This window comes from Leucoraja erinacea, chromosome 38 (assembly GCF_028641065.1).
Source record: "Leucoraja erinacea ecotype New England chromosome 38, Leri_hhj_1, whole genome shotgun sequence".
NCBI lineage: Eukaryota > Metazoa > Chordata > Chondrichthyes > Rajiformes > Rajidae > Leucoraja > Leucoraja erinaceus.
The window spans coordinates 9,515,053-9,522,587 of record NC_073414.1 but is presented as its reverse complement, the minus strand read 5'-3'; the positions used below and the strand labels follow the sequence as shown (position 1 = coordinate 9,522,587).

At 48.8% G+C, this 7,535-nt stretch overlaps 1 non-coding gene across 1 annotated transcript; it reads right to left on the bottom strand.

The window, feature by feature from the left end:
• Positions 1-5,234: 5,234 nt before the first annotated feature.
• On the bottom strand, positions 5,235-5,306 carry trnad-guc (transfer RNA aspartic acid (anticodon GUC)). Its single transcript has one exon. It is a non-coding gene; the product is annotated as a tRNA-Asp (tRNA).
• Between the last annotated feature and the right edge of the window lie 2,229 nt (positions 5,307-7,535).

Genomic DNA, 7,535 nt, shown 5'->3' with positions numbered 1-7,535 from the left:
TCACAGAGAGTTGTGAGTCTGTGGAATTCTCTGCCTTGGAGGGCGGTGGAGGCCGGTTCTCTGAATGCTTTCAAGAGAGAGCTAGATAGGGCTCTTAAAGAAAGCGGAGTCAGGGGATATGGGGAGAAGGCAGGAACGGGGTACTGATTGTGGATGATCAGCCATGATCACATTGAATGGCGGTGCTGGATCGAAGGGCCGAATGGCCTACTCCTGCTCCTATTGTCTATTGTAGAAACATTGAAACATAGAAATTAGGTGCAGGAGTAGGCCATTCGGCCCTTCCAGCCTGCACCGCCATTCAATATGATCATGGCTGATCATCCAACTCAGTATCCTGTACCTGCCTTCTCTCCATACTCTCTGATCCCCTTAGCCACAAGGGCCACATCTAACTCCCTCTTAAATATTGTCTATTGTCAAGGTCGATGGTTGCCAGGGCGCCCGTCATCAAGGACAGAGGCCGTCGAGGTCGCCGGTCGTCAAGGTCGAGGGCGGTGGCGGTCAAGGTCAGGCTAGCGGTTGAGTCGTGGAGGACAGGCCACACACGTGGTCGAGGACGGGCCACACAGGAGCCGGAGGATGCACCACCACGAACAAGGCCCATGGAAGGATGTGAACATGACGACAAGAATTCTGAAACCACAGAGAACAGGGTCAAACCCAGATCTCATTAAAATGCCACAAAGTACGATACAGAACAGCGGCCCCGGCATGCCTGCCGTTTTTATTTCCAAGAAAGCAGTGGGCTGGTGGGGGGTAGAAAGAAAGATCTAATTAGACGAGCGTGGCTCTCCATCAAAGATAATTGCAGTCTGCATGAGCTGTAAAGGCACCAATTTCCCCCGTCAAACCCCTCCATTTCAAGGCTTCAGCCAGGAAACAAGTCACAGGCACATTAGGCAGAAGAGAGAGACACTGTCAGGAACTCGAGACCGTCTTTGAAAGAAAGATCATTCAATTAGCAAGTGTGAACAATCTGGGCGTGATCACCCATTCTCTCCACTTGACTGGGTAATTGCCCTCTCCGAAGCTCTGTAATTTCCTTCAACCTTCTACGAGATGGCTACAGGTGCGACAAATGGGGATGATTTTCACACCGCCCCAGCGATTGGGAAGTCCGCAGGAATTGTGGGATCTCCTGGGATTTGTGTCGGCATCGTCCCGTCCTGAGTGTGGGATTTCGACCGGGCTCCTCGGCAACCCCCCCCCCGACATTGTCGTCATCTCCAATCCCGCTCCCACACGCCAATTACCATGGAAATCTTTAATTGCGCTTGAAGCCGCGCTGCTTCCTGAACGTGTCAGCCCGCCAGGTCCAAGCTCTCCCGAGGTCGGCGAGTTCACTGAGCTCCGCTTCCGAGAGCGTCCGCAGCGGTACAATTAGCCGCGCTTCGCCCGCCGAGAGCAGTTCAGGCCAAGTTCACGGTTCCATCCCGTAACCCGGTCCACATCTTTGTCTGTGGTATCGGTCTTTAAACGTGGCCATTCACCCTGCCATCCAGTTCGGTTCAGTTCAGTTTAGTTCATTGTCTCGTGTACCGAGCTAGAAAATAGACAATAGACAATAGACAATGGGTGCAGGAGTAGGCCATTCGGCCCCTTCGAGCCAGCACCGCCATTCAATGTGATCATGGCTGATCATCTCCAATCAGTACCCCGTTCCTGCCTTCTCCCCATATCCCCTGACTCCGCTATCTTTAAGAGCCCTATCTAGCTCTCTCTTGAAAGTATCCAGAGAACCGGCCTCCACCGGCCTCTGAGGCAGAGAATTCCACAGACTCACAACTCTCTGTGAGAAAAAGTGTTTCCTCGTCTCCGTTCTAAATTTTGCTGGCTTTACCCCTTGCACTAAACTGTGTGTTCCCTGGTTCTGGACTCCCAAAACATCGTTGGAACGATTGTTTCCATGCATTGTCTTTCTGCCAAACTGGTTAGCACAACAACAAAAAGCTTTTGTTAAGCGTTTGGACACACAGAGGCAGAAACATGTTCCCGATGTTGGGGGAGTCCAGAATCGGGCCAACTACAGTTTAAGAATGGGGATAAGCCATTTAGATGGAGACGGGAATAACTTTTTAGTGCAAGGTTAAAGTCTGTGGAAATTCTCCAATCAAAGATAGTCCGAGGAGCCACCAATGGGGTCAAGAGATAGCTGGATCAGCGCTGCTAACGATAGTGGTAGTCAGGGGATATGGGAGAAGGCCTGACCGGGGTACTGATTGGGGATGATGTGCATGAATCACATTGAATGGCGGTGCTGGCCCGAAGGGGGAATGGCCTACTCCTGCACCTATTGCAGATGCTAGTGTTTCTCCCAAAGAAATGCAGGTTTGTAGGTTAATTTATCTGTAAATTGTCCCAGCGCCTATTTTCTATGTTTCTATGTTCCTTTGTTTTCTATAGTCATCAGGAGTTATTGCCACCATGCTAAATTAGATCATCGTCATTATTTATGGGTTGAAGGATTGTTTGCTGGAGGTTAGTCACACGATGTTTTGTTGGAAGAAGGGATTGATGGTATTTTTTTTAAATATCATGAGAGGAATAGATCGGGTAGATGCACAGAGTCTATTGCCCAGAGTAGGGTTGAATCTGGGACCTGGGACTTTGGTTAAGGTGCAGTAGACAGTAATGTTAACATTGCTTTTGAAAGGGTAACTTTTTTCACACTAATTAATTTGAGGGTTGTTTGTGATCATGGGTGGTGATGTATTTCTGCCAGACGGAGGTGACCTGAGGCTGGGACTATCCCAGCTTCTAAGAAACAGTTGATAGGTCACCTGCTAGGTTGTTGGAGGGATCTGACCAAATTCAGGCAGGTTGGATCTGAACAAGCTGGGACATATTGGCAGCGGTGTGGGCAAGTTGGCTGAAGGGCCTGTTTCCCTGAGATTGATCCCTGGGATGGCGGGACTGTCATATGAGGCAAGATTGAAAAGACTAGGCTTGTATTCACTGGAGTTTAGAAGGATGAGGAGGAGTTCTTATAGAAACATATACAATTATAAAAGGACTCGACAAGCTAGATGCAGGAAAAATGTTCCTAATGTTGGGCGAGTCCAGAACCAGGGGCCACAGTTTTAGAATAAAGGGGAGGCCATTTAAGACTGAGGTGAGAACCCAGAGAGTTGTGAATTTATGGAATTCCCTGCCACAGAGGGCAGTGGAGGCCAAATCACTGGATGGATTTAAGAGAGAGTTAGATAGAGCTCTAGGGGGCTAGTGGAGTCAAGGGATATGGAGAGAAGGCAGGCACGGGTTGTTGATAGGGGACAATCAGCCATGATCACAATGAATGACGGTGCTGGCTCGAAGGGCTGAATGGCCTCCTCCTGCACCTATTTTCTATGTTTCTATGTTTCCACACTGTATCACTCTATGACTCAATTCGGCTGAAGAAAATTCAAGGGAGAACAGCATACTCAGGCACAGGCACTGAGTGGAATTAAATTGTTTAATTTCTCTTTAATGTCACCTTATCTCTCGTTGATTTAGGATTAATTTAAAATTATAAACCTGTAATGATCATTTGAACACTTTCATTCCAGAAGAGGATAATCATTTTTTAATGCAGCGAGCTGTAATGTCTTGGAATGTGTAGCCTGATGGAGGAGTGGAGTGAAGGAGCAGCGGGAGGCTGTTTGGCCCATTGTCTCCGTGCTAGCCCAAGTAGCTACTCAGACCAATTCCGCTTCTCCGCTCTCCGACGTTGGCGCAGCAATAGAGTTGCAGGGTTCGATCCTGATCACAGGTGTACGGAGTTTGTACCTTCCCCCCCGTGACCTGCGTGGGTTTTCTCCGAGATCTCCGGTTTCATCCCACACTCCAAAGAAATACAGGTTTGTAGGCTAATTGGCTTGGTATAAATGTAAAATTGTACCTAGTGTGTGTAGGATAGTGTTAGTGTGCAGGGATCGCTGGTCGGTCGGGACTCTGTGGTTTGAAAGTCCTGTTTCCGCGCTGTATCTCTAAACTGAATGAAAACTGAAGAAGGGTCTCGACCCGAAACGTCACCCATTCCTTCTCTCCAGAGATGCTGCCTGTCCCGCTGAGTTACTCCAGCATTTTGTGTCTATCTTCAGTGTAAACCAACATCTACAGTTGCTTCCCACACATAAAACTAAATGCACTTGAAATTAGTGGAATCAATGTTCATACTGAAGATAGACACAAAAAGCTGAAGTAACTCAGCGGGACAGGCAGCATCTCTGGAGAGAAGGAATGGGTGACGTTTTAGGTCGAGACCCTTCCTTAGACTGAATGGCCTCCAATGTGGTAGGTAGTTGGTCATGATGGCTCTCTGGTTGTGGTAGGATGGTTCAGCTGCCTGATAACAGCTGGGAAGAAACTGCCCCTGAATCTGGAGGTGTGCGTTTTCACACCTGGGGTGTAAGCTACCCAAGCGAAATGTGAGGTGTTGTTCCTCCAATTTGTGCTGGGTCTCACTCTGACAGTGGAGGAGACCCAGGACAGAAAGGTCAATGTGGGAATGGGAAGTTTAAATATTTGGGGACATTTTCACTGACTGGGCAGCACCCAACAATAAAGTTTTTTACTGTAACTCGGTGCATGTGACAATAGTAACCATATAACCATATAACAATTACAGCACGGAAACAGGCCATCTCGGCTCTACAAGTCCGTGCCGAACAAAATTTTTTTTCCCCTTAGTCCCACCTGCCTGCACTCATACCATAACCCTCCATTCCCTTCTCATCCATATGCCTATCCAATTTATTTTTAAATGATACCAATGAACCTGCCTCCACCACTTCCACTGGAAGCTCATTCCACACCACTACCACTCTCTGAGTAAAGAAGTTCCCCCTCATATTACCCCTAAACTTCTGTCCCTTAATTCTGAAGTCATGTCCTCTTGTTTGAATCCTCCCTATTCTCAAAGGGAAAAGCTTGTCCACATCACTCTGTCTATCCCTCTCATCATTTTAAGGACCTCTATCAAGTCCACCCTCAACCTTCTGCGCTCCAGAGAATAAAGACCTGACCTAACTTATTCAACCTATCTCTGTAACTTAGTTGTTGAAACCCAGGCAACATTCTAGTAAATCTCCTCTGTACTCTCTCTATTTTGTTGACATCCTTCCTATAATTGGGCGACCAAAATTGTACACCATACTCCAGATTTGGTCTCACCAATGCCTTGTACAATTTTAACATTACATCCCAGCTTCTATACTCATTACATCCCAGCTTCTATACTCAAAAGTGATCTCCCCGTCGGGGAATTGAACCCCAGTCTCCCGCGTGACAGGCGGGGATACTCACCACTATACTAACGAGGAATTGACGTTAGTATAGCAATAGTATACGAAACTAAACTAAATCTTAATAATTCTTTAATCCCGGAGGTAGCTGTTGAGAATATTTTCCCTCACACTATGCAGTCGCTGGAGCTCTGTAATGTCCCACCAGGGACGATGAAGGGAGTAATTCTCCTCACTCCGTTTATTACCTCTGTTAACGAACGCTTACTGTGGACAAAGAGCTGGAAAGCTGCATTAGGCTGGGTCATCGTTTTCATGCTTATAAATTAATGTGATAGGAGCAGAATTGGGCCATTCGGCCCATCAAGTCTACTCCGCCATTCAATCATGGCTGATCTATCACTCCCTCCTAACCCCATTCTCCGACCTTCTCCCCATAACCCCTGTCACCCGTACTAATCAAGAATCTATCTACGTATCTCTGCCTTAAAAATATCCATTGACTTGGCCTCCACAGCCATCTGTGGCAATGAATTCCACAGATTCACCACTCCGTGACTGAAGAAATTCCTCCTAAAGGAACATCCTTTAATTCTGAAGTTGTGACCTCTAGTCCTAGATCAGTGGTTCCCAACCTTTTTTTGGCCATGCCCCACCTAATCACCTCTAAAATCCTGATGCCCCCCCCCCCTCCCCAAGTGGTGATATATATCTTAAAAAGCCGTTTTCTTAAAACTATTCTGTGGCAATGAGTCATGGTGAGCCATGCGTAATAACGGCGGGAGTGTCCTCGAGGTCTGCCGCACTGGCCGGATCCCAAAAAATAAAACCCGAAAAATTTGGACCCAACCTCCTCAACCGCGCCAATTGCCGACTTGGATCAAATTGCCCCCCTGTTGGGCGTACGCCACACGTTGGGAACCACTGTCCTAGATTCTCCCACGGGGGAAACATCCTCTCCACATCCAAGCCTTTCACTATTTTGGGAGTCCCGAGCCACGGAGCGGGCGGTCCCAGTGACTGGCCGGATCCATCCTCAGCGACTGGTCGCGAGTTGGGAGCCTCGTTGGCAGAGTGAGCCTCGGTGGCAGGGTGAGCCTCGACGGCGGTGGGACCTCGACGGCGGTGGGGCCTCAGCGGCAACGGGAGTATCAGTGGCCGGCGGTGGGATGGCCTCGCGATCGACCCACGATCAACGGTCGATGAGCGTGAGGGGGGGAGGGGAATAACAATGGGGACCCGGCATGGGGGCACCGCCATGAGGGGCAATGGGAGAACAAAGGGGCACCCGATGTGGGGGAGGGGAGGGCGGGCACTCTAGTTTAGAATCCTCTACCCAGAGGATAGGTCTGTGTTCCTTGTTTGTTTGTTCGTTCGTTCCGGTTTGTTTCGGTGAAGGCGCTGTGCGCACATCAGCCTTGTCTTTTTCTTTTTGTTTTGACTTTTAATTTCAAGTTTACGTGCACCTTGTGTGTTGTGACTGTTTGGCAGACCCATTTCCCTCAGGGGATGGATAAAATGTTATCATATCGTATGGTATCGTATCGTATGAATCCTACAGATTCACCACCCACTGACTGAAGAAATTCCCCCTGATCTCCTTCCTAAATGGTACATCCTATTGTTCTGAGGTTGTGACCCCTGGTCGTAGACTCTCCCACTAGTGGAATCATCCTCCACACATCCACTCCATCCAGGCTAGCACAGAAGCAATGGGCCAAATGGCCTCGTTCTGTGCTGCAAATGGCTGTGACTGGGGCAGCACAGTCACCCATGCCCACTTCTTGCCAACCCGCTGCTCCGCCAGCAATTAAATAAATGGCACGGCGCCCACTGACGAACTAAAGCTCGAAGAGTTCGGGTGAAGTTTAAAACCTTGAATGGTCCAGGGAAGCATTTGTCATAATAACAATGAATTATCCACTGAATTAATCGCGGTGCGTTTGTTTAAGGTGGTGTCGTTCTGGCAACGTTGTGAGTCTGTGGCTGGAGGCAGTGTAATTGGTCAGCAAGGTCTCTGTTAGCTGGGTAACCCGTCTGAGTGATGTGGATCTAGTGTGTAGATATCCACCTGCGGTATTAACGTTCTATGTTCAGAGGCCAAACACAGGGGGGGGGGCGGGGATGTTCAGAATATGGTTTAACAAACCTAACTGGGCAGCACGGTGGCACAGCGGTAGAGTTGCTGCCTCATAGCGCCAGAGATCCGGGTTCAATCCTGACCACGGGTGCTGTCTGCACGGAGTTTGCACGTTCTCCCCGTGACCCGCGTGGGTTTTCTCCGGGTGCTCCGCTTTCCTCCCACAC